At 34.6% G+C, this 10,963-nt stretch overlaps 1 pseudogene; it reads left to right on the top strand.

The window, feature by feature from the left end:
* The first annotated feature begins 3,424 nt into the window (after positions 1-3,424).
* On the top strand, positions 3,425-7,357 carry LOC120208640 (annotated as a pseudogene).
* The last annotated feature ends 3,606 nt before the right edge of the window (positions 7,358-10,963 follow it).

Here is a 10,963-nt window from a genome sequence, read left to right as displayed (position 1 = left end):
ATTTACGTAACCGCATTGCGATTTATGTAACCGCATTGCGATTTACGTAACCGCATTGCGATTTACGTAACCGCATTGCGATTTTCCTAAATCGCAACGAGATTTTGACTATCGCAATACTGAATTTCAAATTCGCAACTCGATTTCTGAATTCGCAACAGGTTTTAATTTCGCAACACAAATGTTTTGGGTATATAAATACGCAGCAGCAGCAACTCATAACCTAAATCCCAAAATCGTAACTCATTCCATCTCCATCTATCACTCTCTCCGGCGATATCCGTTCCTATATCCAACGACATCCTTCCCCATCCGGCAACAAGTTTTAGTTTCGTAGCTCGTTTGTTTAGTAAATTAATTTACAATAATGAATCATCTAATGTTGATCATGTTTGGATAGATTTGTGTTTTGGAGGGTCATGGGAGAATGTTCATGGTGTTTTACAATATATGCATTTAACCATGAATCTTCAACTAAAACTGTCATTAAAAAGTTAACTTATGAAACTCTAATGTTACGTGTTGCAAATAAATTAAATTTAGAGCCCCTAAGTGGATTTAGGCTATCTTATCAAAAAATGGTAAAGTTTATTTGTTAACCGACAATGAAGATATTGAACAATTCATTGCTTACATTAGTGTTTCAAGTGATGATGTTACATTGTATGTTGTTGAACCTAGAAGTAGTGAAGTTGGGTCAGTAGCGGTAGTAATCAACTAAGTTTTTCAACCCCAGTTTATGGTGCTCAAAATTAATGGTTCCACCACAATTTCATCACCAAGCAAATATTGTTTCACCATATTTCCAATACCAAACACAATCTCAAAACCCACAACCTTTCCCTAATCCAAATCCCAATCAACTTTCAGCACCAAATTCTGGTTTTCGTATTGACCAGTGGCATCATTCGTGCCATCAAAAAAACTGACTAGCTTGCCACCAATCAGTGGCAAGCTCAGCCTCCGTGGGTGTCAGTCTCATTAATGGAGTGTTAGCCTCCTAAAAATATAAAAACTTAAACAAAGTTAAACGTCTACTATTAATAACTTGTTTATATATGATAGTATTTGTGTTAACTTACATTATTTATTGTCGCATATGGTATTAAGTCTTCCCAATCCAACATACGTTTCCTCTTCCAGGAAATAGTCCTAGGAATATCATTTGAGGTTTTTAATGCAATGTCCGCATGCTGGGGAAAACCTCGAATATCCAAATCTACAAACAATATAATAACAACATTAGTAATTGTTAAATAATTAATATAATTTTGAAAATTATATAGAAATTCTTACCTTAAAGGCCCAAACAAAGCCTGACAAAGTGTATTTCGACCCATCGCCCCGCAAACTTTTGCGGTCATCAAAGGCAGACGACAACTTAGTCCATGTAGCTTTTCATATATACGAACCCCACGGAAACAGATTCCATGCATTTAGGTCCTCTACCAATAATATTAGCTCCTGAGGAATAGGTTGTCTGGCCTCTCTGCCTAAAAAGCCGGCATACAAAAGTAGTAGAAGGCATACTCGGACAACATCGACGTCATTCATCCGAGTAAAACCATCTTTCTTATTAAACAATTTCTTCAGGTCGTCGACGTGTAAGTTCGGCTTCTCTATTGACTCATCAGGAAAAACCCTGGATAACCATGATGGGCGGGTGATATGACGAGTGTACCAGCCTACATCATCGTGTCCGAATCGTAGACCAATGATTAAGCAGAACTCCTTCCGCCCAAAACAGTATACGCCGGTGGAAAATGAAACCATATCTCTTCCTCACCACGTTGTATAATGTCGGGTAGATCGCTAGTCATGGTCTGAAGCCACAAATGGGTCAAATTAGCATCTCCCGGATGATGTACTCTCAGCCATGGCCCGAAGCAGGTTTCCTCAAACAATTTTCTTTGCAGGTGAAAGCTTCGAAGCAATTGTAGTGGCTAGGCTAACTTTATTCCTTAATGTCAATGAAGCCAAAAAAATTCTACAAAACAATAACATACCAAGTTAGATACTAAAAACTACACTGTGAAGATATACCAAAAACAATAAACATAAATAGTAGTTTTATTCTTGAAACTAAAATTTGCAACACTGTTTTGTCTTTTGGTTGAAATGAAAATCGCAACGAGAGAATGAAAATCGCAACGCGGAAATGACTATCGCAACGCGAAATGAAATCGCAACGAGAGAATCGCAACGCGAAATGAAAATCGCAATGCGATTTTGGTTTCGCGTTGCGATTCTCTCATTGCGATTTTCATTTCGCGTTGCGATAGTCATTTTTCCGCGTTGCGATTTTATTCTCGAAACTATTCTTCTTCTGCATTACTTCAACCAAAAGACAAAACAAAGACAAATACTAACTTCACAGGGTTAAATACTAAACAGTTTAGTAGTATTGGCAGCAATCGAATGAATTTAATAAGAAATCTAAATGAAATGGTTAATCTATTATTATCAGTAAACTTATCATCAATTTCAATATGAAAAACCTAAAATAATGCAAAAATTTCAAAATAAAAATAATTAAAAAAACTAACCCTCGGATGTTGATTTTCCATTTCTGAATGATTGTGAGGGATTTCTGACCGTGAATTTGTGAGGAATTTCGCCGGCGATGGACGGAAATCTTCGGAGATGGGGACGGATTTCGCCGTAGAGAGTTAGAGATGGAGATGGACTGAGTGTTGTGATTTTAGGTTTGAGTTATGGTTGCGATTACTGTGGACGGTTCAGTTTCCGATATATTTAGAAAAAATTCGTGTTTGAAATTTGAAAAAATATGCGTTAATACGAATGGCGCTATGTAAATCGCATTGCGATAGTCAGATTCGCATTGCGATTTACGTATTCGCATTGCGATTTCCTAATTCGCATTGCGATTTACTTAATCGCGTTGCGATTTACGTATTCACATTGCGAATTATGAAAATCACAATTCGCATTGCGATTTAGTTAATCGCGTTGCGATTTACGTATTCGCATTGCGATCTACGTATTCGCATTGCGAATTAGGAAAATCGTAACGAATTTGGGAAATCGCAATGCGATAGTCAGAATCGCGTTGCGAATCTGGAAACTGATTTGCGATACCGGAGATCGCATTACGAATTATCGATCGCATTGTGATTTAGTTGGTCATTTTGATAAATCCAAAAAAAATTGATTAAAATTATATTATAAGACATTTTTTGTCACTAGATTATTTCCTCTTTTGGAAAATCATTGCCAATCCTGAAACCCAAACCTTAATAACACAATTCCGATTTAAAAGTCAAGAAAAGGGGGAGGGGGGGGGGCGTCGCATTTCTTGATTTCCCAGATCAAAAGATACAGCGGCTGGGAAATGAATTGGATTTTCAGTTTCATCAAAGCGATTCTCAATTTCGCAGTGGAAAGGGCGGCAAAGAAGAAGAAAATGTCAATTCCTCCATCATCACCGTGGACCCATCTTCACGAAATCGGCGAAGACTAAATCCTAATCCCCGGCCTCCCAAACGACGTTGCCGCCCTCATCCTTTCCTTCCTCCCGTACTACAACCACTGCCGCCTCAAGCCCACCTGCAAGCCCTGGTACGTCTTCCTCTCCCTCCGCCGTCACAACCGCCGCTCCCACCTCCTCTGCATCTTCCCGGAAGATCCCCACATTTCTTCCCCTTTCCTCTTCGACCCCGAACACCTCGCCTGGTGTTCCTTATCCCCCATGCCTTGCAACCCTCACGAGTACGGCCTCTGCAATTTCACTTCCATCTCTCTGGGCCCCCACATCTACGTCCTCGGCGGCTCCCTCCTTGACACCCTCTCTTTCTCTCTGGACCGCCCTTCTCCTTCTTCCTCGACTTTCCGTTATAACTTCGTTACTTCCTCCTGGGATCGCCTCGCGCCCATGATTCCCCGCGCGGGAGCTTCGCTTGCGCTGCGATTCTCGGCTCCGATCAAATCATCGTCGCTGGGGGTGGGTCCAGGCACACCATGTTTAGGGCTGCTGGGAGTAGGATATGTTCGGTGGAGAGGTACGACGTGGAAAAAGATTAATGGGAATCATTGGACGGGTTGCCTCGGTTTCGAGCTGGTTGTGTGGGGTTTACAGTTAGTGGAGATGGCGAAGAGACGGAGTTTTGGGTGATGGGTGGGTATGGATTCGAGAACCGTCTCGGGTGTGTTCCCGGTCGACGAGTACTATAAGGATGCTTTGGTGATGGAGCTGAAGGAAAATGGTGATGGGAAGTGGAGGGAACTTGGGGATATGTGGGAAACAGGGGAGACGCCGAGGTTCAGCAAAATTGTTGTGGTTGAGGATGAAGAAGGGTGTTATCCTCCTGCTATTTTCATGCTTGATGATTATGATATTCTCAGGTAATTGTGCTCTTCTTTTTGTTTAATAACCACATTGTTAGTGTCATTGAATTCATTGCCTTTTTGGAAAAATTAGCTGTGTAATTCTGGCGTTGCAAATTTGTGTTTCTTTGAGAATATTAGATATAGGTTGTGGTTGGTTTACAGAATGTAAGATTATCGGTAGAAATAAAAGATTATGAGAGATTATAATTACTAGGAATGTTATATTTTGTGTTTAGTTGGTTTAGCAGAAATGTAATTACTGGTAAAATTTTATTTTAACGTCTGAACTTCACATAAAATTTTAATTATAGATTTTTTTAAAATTTAAAATAGTTTAAAGATAAACTTGTAATTTAACCTTCTAGAATTTTTATTATTCAATGACAAATATTTTCGAATGAAAAAAATTTAAAGACATTTTAGTCCAAAACGCCGGTAATTTAACAATATTTAAGAGAAATGGTAAACATTTCCGGTAATATACTCAAATCTATATTAATAATAAAATATTACTGAGAATAAGATTATCGAGCTAATCAAACGGGGAATGTGAATTCTATTTCCATGGTAATCACACATTTCCCGAATCAAACACGCCTATAATGTTAGAGGGTTACCGAGTACTTCAATGAGTTGACGGTTTTGCTAGGATCGAAGTTTAATGGATTATAAATCTACCATTAATAGGTTCAACCTAATCAGTTCAAAGATTGTGTATTTTTCTATCGTTAGACTAAGGCAGATAATTAGTCGAATATTTTAGAGTTTCCTGTTTGATTTTAAATTAGAATATAACGGGGTTTTGAAATTCTTCTAATCTTCTAATGACTACAAACTAGTTTACAATTGTGATGCTTTTGCCATTATTTAGCAATAGTATCATGCAAAATGAAGAAGAATAAACTCTCTTGCCAACTTGACAGTTTATGATATGAATCACAGATTTTATCAATGTTTTTAAAATTGACCGGCTGGTTCGACCGGTTGAACCGTGAACCGGTGGTCTGTCCGGGCCGGTTAACTCCCAAACCGGATGAGCACAAAACCAGTAAAGAACCGGAAGACCGACTAAAAACCTGTAAAACCGGGGTGAATCGGCTGAAAACCGGCAAAATCGATTTGAATCGTCGGTTCACTTTTTTTCTTTAAACAAAAATTAAACCAAACGACGTCGTTTGTTCAACGAGCCGAGTCAAATTCGAGTATTGCTAGCTCGACTCGAACTTGAAAACTTTAAAAGTAAGCTCAACTTGACTCAAAAACTCACGAGCTAAAAATTATCAAGTTCAACTCGAACTCAAATATTATATTAAAACTTGAAATCGAAAAGGCTCGAACTCAAAAAAAAAATTAGAGTTCGATTGAAGCCTAAAATTTGAGCTCAATTGAAGCGAAAGAATAGTTCGCTTTGTTCTCACCAAAAGTCTCCATGATTTTGAATGTCAAACCTATATTATTTATAGAAGTAAGTTGGGATTCTCTTTTATGTTCTTAGCCATGTGAGATTGTTTTGTTCTCATATTTTCTTTTTAAACTTTTGGGATGCTCTTCTATGTTTCTTAGTCATGTGGGATTGTTTTTTTTTAAACAATTAAAGCAAATGACATCATTTGTTATGATTTTTTTAAGTCCCAATTTTATTTTTTTGATTATAGTTATATAGTTATATTTATTATTTAATATGTTTTACCTTAAATATTATGTTGTAGTTGATTTGAATCATTTTGTTTCACTTGATTTTATAGTTTTTAATTTATATATGTTACTTGTAATATTTTTATACCTTTTAATATTGTAAACTTAAAAAGTGTTACATATATATTAATATTGCTTTGAATATTATGTAAATTAAAAAAATATATTATTTTATATAAAATTCGGTTCCACCGCGGTCGAACCCGGTTAAACCAGTAAACCAATGAACCGTACCTTCACCGGTTCAATGTCCGGTCCGGTTTTAAAAACATTGGATTTTATCTATGTATTCTCGTTTATCGCTTGCCAAGTCTTGGTTACTTCAAAGAATGAGCTTACATTTCAGCATTTCTAGGACTCCGATTCAGATAGTTGTCTTATCTCTTGTTAGACCCATTTTGCCTAATTACTCCGACACTTGGATATGTGGATATGACCTCTAAGGATCCGTCAAATATATAAAAACTTAGACAAGTCTTACCATACCTGTGTTCGAGTAATGTAGGTTAATTCTCCTTTGGCTCATTCGCTCTTTTTAATTGGTTCCATTTTCTTATATGCTTGTATTAAACTGCTTGACTGTCTCTACTATGACTATCAACAAAATGCATTTTCTCTAGAGACATTCTCTGCCTTTTTAGTTCCCCTTAAGGATTTAATGCGAGAATTAGAAGTTATTTGCGTTTTTATTTATTCCAAATTCTTATTCTAGCCTCTAGATCTTAGGTATGATGGCACGCTCATCATCTCTTTATGTATCTGCACAACATGGATTTAAATCGTTGGCAAAAGGAGTGCAGTGTACCAAGGAGAGCTGCTTGTAAGACTTCATTTGGTTTTATTGTTCTAAATGGGGAGTTACATGTACTGACAATTGTAAATGGAATTAATTCAACTGAAACTCGACGGTCAAGACAGCAGAAGAGGGCAGGGATATTGTTCATGCAGATATATCATCCTAGGAAGAAGACCTGGAGATTCCTCGTCACGAAGCTGCCATTCCGACAGCCTTTGGATTTAAGTACCACGGTTATGTGCCCGATTCGACTGTAGATGTAAGAACATCTTCCTGCTCGTTGCGGTTAGTCGTGCGTAATTAATCTGGCCATTCATATATATTATTTCTGTTGATATTTCTGGTTCTCTATTTGTGTTACAGCTTGTATGACTTCTCTAAACAGATGTAAATTGCCTGGTGGATAAAAGAAACAATAGCTTGCGCAATTGAACCACTAACAATCCTGCTCTTGCATCTTATACATGTATTTTTATATTACCAAGTATTATGTATTCAATATTTTCTATTGTAGTATAAAGTTAAGGGTAAATTACACTCAAGTCCAATTAATTATGGGTGAATTCCATTTTAGCCACCGATCTATCAATTTCATCAATCAAACCACTTCAATTATTTAAGTGTTATCAATCAAGTCATTAGCTGTTAAGATTTAATGTAGGAGCTGATAGGACTGTTAAAAAGTTAGTATATCTATTTAGTTCCCATTACTTACACATTTTGTCAATTTAATAATATTTTAATTCAAATAATAAAATTGAACCTCCAATTTAGCATAAAATTAATTAAGCTCTCGAACTAAATAAAAAATTCAATTAAACCTATTTCTCATATTAAACTATATTGGGACTACTGATTAATTTGGTTGGTCAAGTGACAACATTATATATATGTACGTCCATTGAAAAAAATGTTTTTGAAATCAGACACTTCTTTGCACAATTACGTTTTTACAAAATTTTTGAAAACTATTTTTGTAGACATACCTTTTTAATTTAACAATAATGAATGAACTGATCCTATACTTATCTCTAATTATCCTCCCTAAAATCTAAAAGTATCTTCCTCATACATAGATTGATTAACTTGAATTGGGTACTAAGGGTAACTCCTCCCAAATCAGTTTACTTCATTCACAATCATCGATTCGAACATCTAACCTTACTTATGGATCTAGTGTCTCATCAAATTAGACTAACTAGTCCTTAGTAGACTTTAATGTTATTATTTTTTTATTAATCTTTTAATGTTATATAGATTGTAGATTTAAATTTAATTTAAATAAATGAGATTCCTATTTAATCATTTGTCATAACGCAAACAATTATATAATTAATCGGGTTTATTTGATTTTTTAAACTATACAATTAAAAAATTCGACAATATATATATTATATATATATATATATATTAAAATAATATATAAAACTAAATCAAATCAAAATTTGAATTTAAACATATGATTATATTATATAATAACCAAAATTCACATTATATTTTATATTGAATTAAGGACGTGGCCATGATTTATTAATATTATTATCTAAAAAAAACAATTATTTAATTTAAATTCTTTGCAAACCGCTGCGAAGGCGGGGAATATTTCTATAATCAAGTCAGTTCCTGCATATTGCTGGGCAATGCATCGCTGCTTCAGCTGCCGCCATAATCTCATATAAGTCAATCTGTCAAATGGAATAGTTTAAAGTTTGAAATCAAATCAATTTGTATGTTTTGAGTTATATTTTCTTTCTCCTCTCTTCGTTGATTAAATTTCCCTCTACTTGCAGAAACTGAATAACCCTCTTTCTCCCAAGGTAAACATTTTTGTTTTCTGATTCCGATTTTTATGAAGTTATCAAGGCGCGAAACATTTTTATTTCCATTGTGTTTGGTATGATAAGGTCCAATAAGCTGTCCTAAGTACCTTTAACAATAACTACCGACAATAGGTTATTCTTCTAGCTTTCTTTCAAGTTCTTTCCTCGATCCTTTAGAATTTTTCCATTTTTTTTTTGTTTTGTTTTGTTTGGAATCCGGTACCTGATGCAGAGCGCAGGGATCCACACCAATTAAATCGAAAATCTCAAGAAAAAACGTTAGTATAAGCTTTTATTTTTTTATTTTTTTCTTGCCTCAGATTACTAATAACAGAGTTTGCGAATGGATTCATATTCGTTGAAATCCGTGTTCCATTTACCAGAACCTTTCCGTTCAACTTTTAATTTCAGGTAATTTACTATAACTTCAAATTTTCGCACGTTAAGGTTTTGACTATAACATTTTATGGATTTTGCTTGACGATGAAGGAATTTAGCACCCTACGTTGTTGAGATTCATATGGGATAATTGTTTCAACTAATTGCAGTATCATTCATTATGTTTACAATCATGATAAAGATGAGTTTACGATTTCAAGTTAAATCTCTTCCATGTAATTGATTATAAGCATAATTCGATATCAATTTTATCTATTTCCCTGAATGGCTGATGCAAATCCATAACTCCATATGGTGGTTTTTGTTGTGTTTCTGCAGGTACTTTAATTCACTGCAAAGTGAATGCTTCCCTGTTTGTTTCCTCTCCGATGTAAACATGGTTATTTCAGCTCCTACTGGAAGTGGGAAAATGGTACTATTTGAGCTCCTTCTGTAATACTCGTTCTAAATGGCTCCAAACAGTGAATTACTCATTTGTTGCACTGTAATACTCGTTCTAAATGGCTCTGTTGAGACATAAGTGATAACCGTCGTTTGCTATCAAAATAATTTTAGCTTCTTAAATAAAAGGAAAATGTAGTATAGATAAGCAGTGTCGATCCACAGGGACTATGGTTTTTTTGATTTAATAAAACTGATTATGAAAAGATAGGATTACAGGTAAAGTATAAAAGGTATAATAAAATAAATAATTATAAAAAAGGAAAAATATAAATAATAAATATTAATAGTAATAAATATAAAAGGGGATTTTAAAGTTGTTTTTAAAATAAAGATAAGAATTAAATAAAGAAAATAATTAAATAGCAATTAAAGAGATTGAGATAAGAGAAACTTATCGTGAAAGCAGCCTCAGACTTCGGCTTTGCCTCAAATTCCTTGGATCATCGAAATATATTTTACTTCAATATTCATGTCGGCTTACAAGGACAATTCTTCGCTACCAACTCGGATTGTGTCGTTTCAACAACAACTGATTCCGATCTCAGTTTCCTCTTAGCAAACAATTTTGCCAAGTGTATCGGGAAGTAGAATACTTCAATAAGCAAATCCTTCTTCAAATGTTAACCATAACAATATCCGAACCATTGTCGAAATCGTTTTGATTTGAAAAGTAAGCTCATAAAACAGAGAAAACTCCGAAGCCATTTAAATACCTTACAATTCTCACGTTTGGAATTGAGCATTCGCTTCGGTTTTTGGCTTGAGAGAAAATTAGCTAAGCATAACCAAAGTCATGCTTAGCCTAATTGAAAAGTATGCAAAAAATAGAGAGAAAGCTAGAAGAAAAAGATTTTATTCTCAGATGAGAGAGATATGTTTCTAGGCTTACCCTGAGAGAGTATTATAGCCTTCAAATTCCTAAAACAAGCTAAAACATCTTAAATCCTAATTAAACACTTAAAACTATTTAAACTAAAATACTTAAACAATAATATTTAAAATAATATTCTAAATCATAATTAAAATACTAAAACATATTTAAACTAAAACCTAAAACAAGATAAAATATAAAAAAATATCCTAAAACTTACTTAAATACTAAAACCTATTTAAACTAAAATACAAAGATAAAATAATGTTTAAAATATTATCCTAAACTTAAGTTTAATTCAAATCCGAATTTCAGCCAATTTCCAGAATCTGGCGTCCTACACAGAAATGAATCAAACGAACAATTAAGCCACAAAAACCAATGATTAAGGAGTAATTTAAAAAAAATATTAACAAAATTAAGCACTTATCAAATTACTCCTCACTTATTCAATGCTGTCCTCAAGCATTTATCATCAATACATCCAAATCACAAGTTGTCATCTTCAATTTCAATTTATTCCTCAAACTTCCAATCGAACTAAGTCATGATATTTTTCGAATTCAAGTAACAATCAAGCAAAGTACAACC

The sequence above is a fragment of the Hibiscus syriacus genome, unplaced genomic scaffold (genome assembly GCF_006381635.1).
Source record: "Hibiscus syriacus cultivar Baekdansim isolate YM2019G1 unplaced genomic scaffold, ASM638163v2 tig00016725_pilon, whole genome shotgun sequence".
Lineage (NCBI taxonomy): Eukaryota > Viridiplantae > Streptophyta > Magnoliopsida > Malvales > Malvaceae > Hibiscus > Hibiscus syriacus.
The sequence above is the reverse complement of the archived record's forward strand: the minus strand, read 5'-3'. Positions and strand labels throughout refer to the sequence as shown.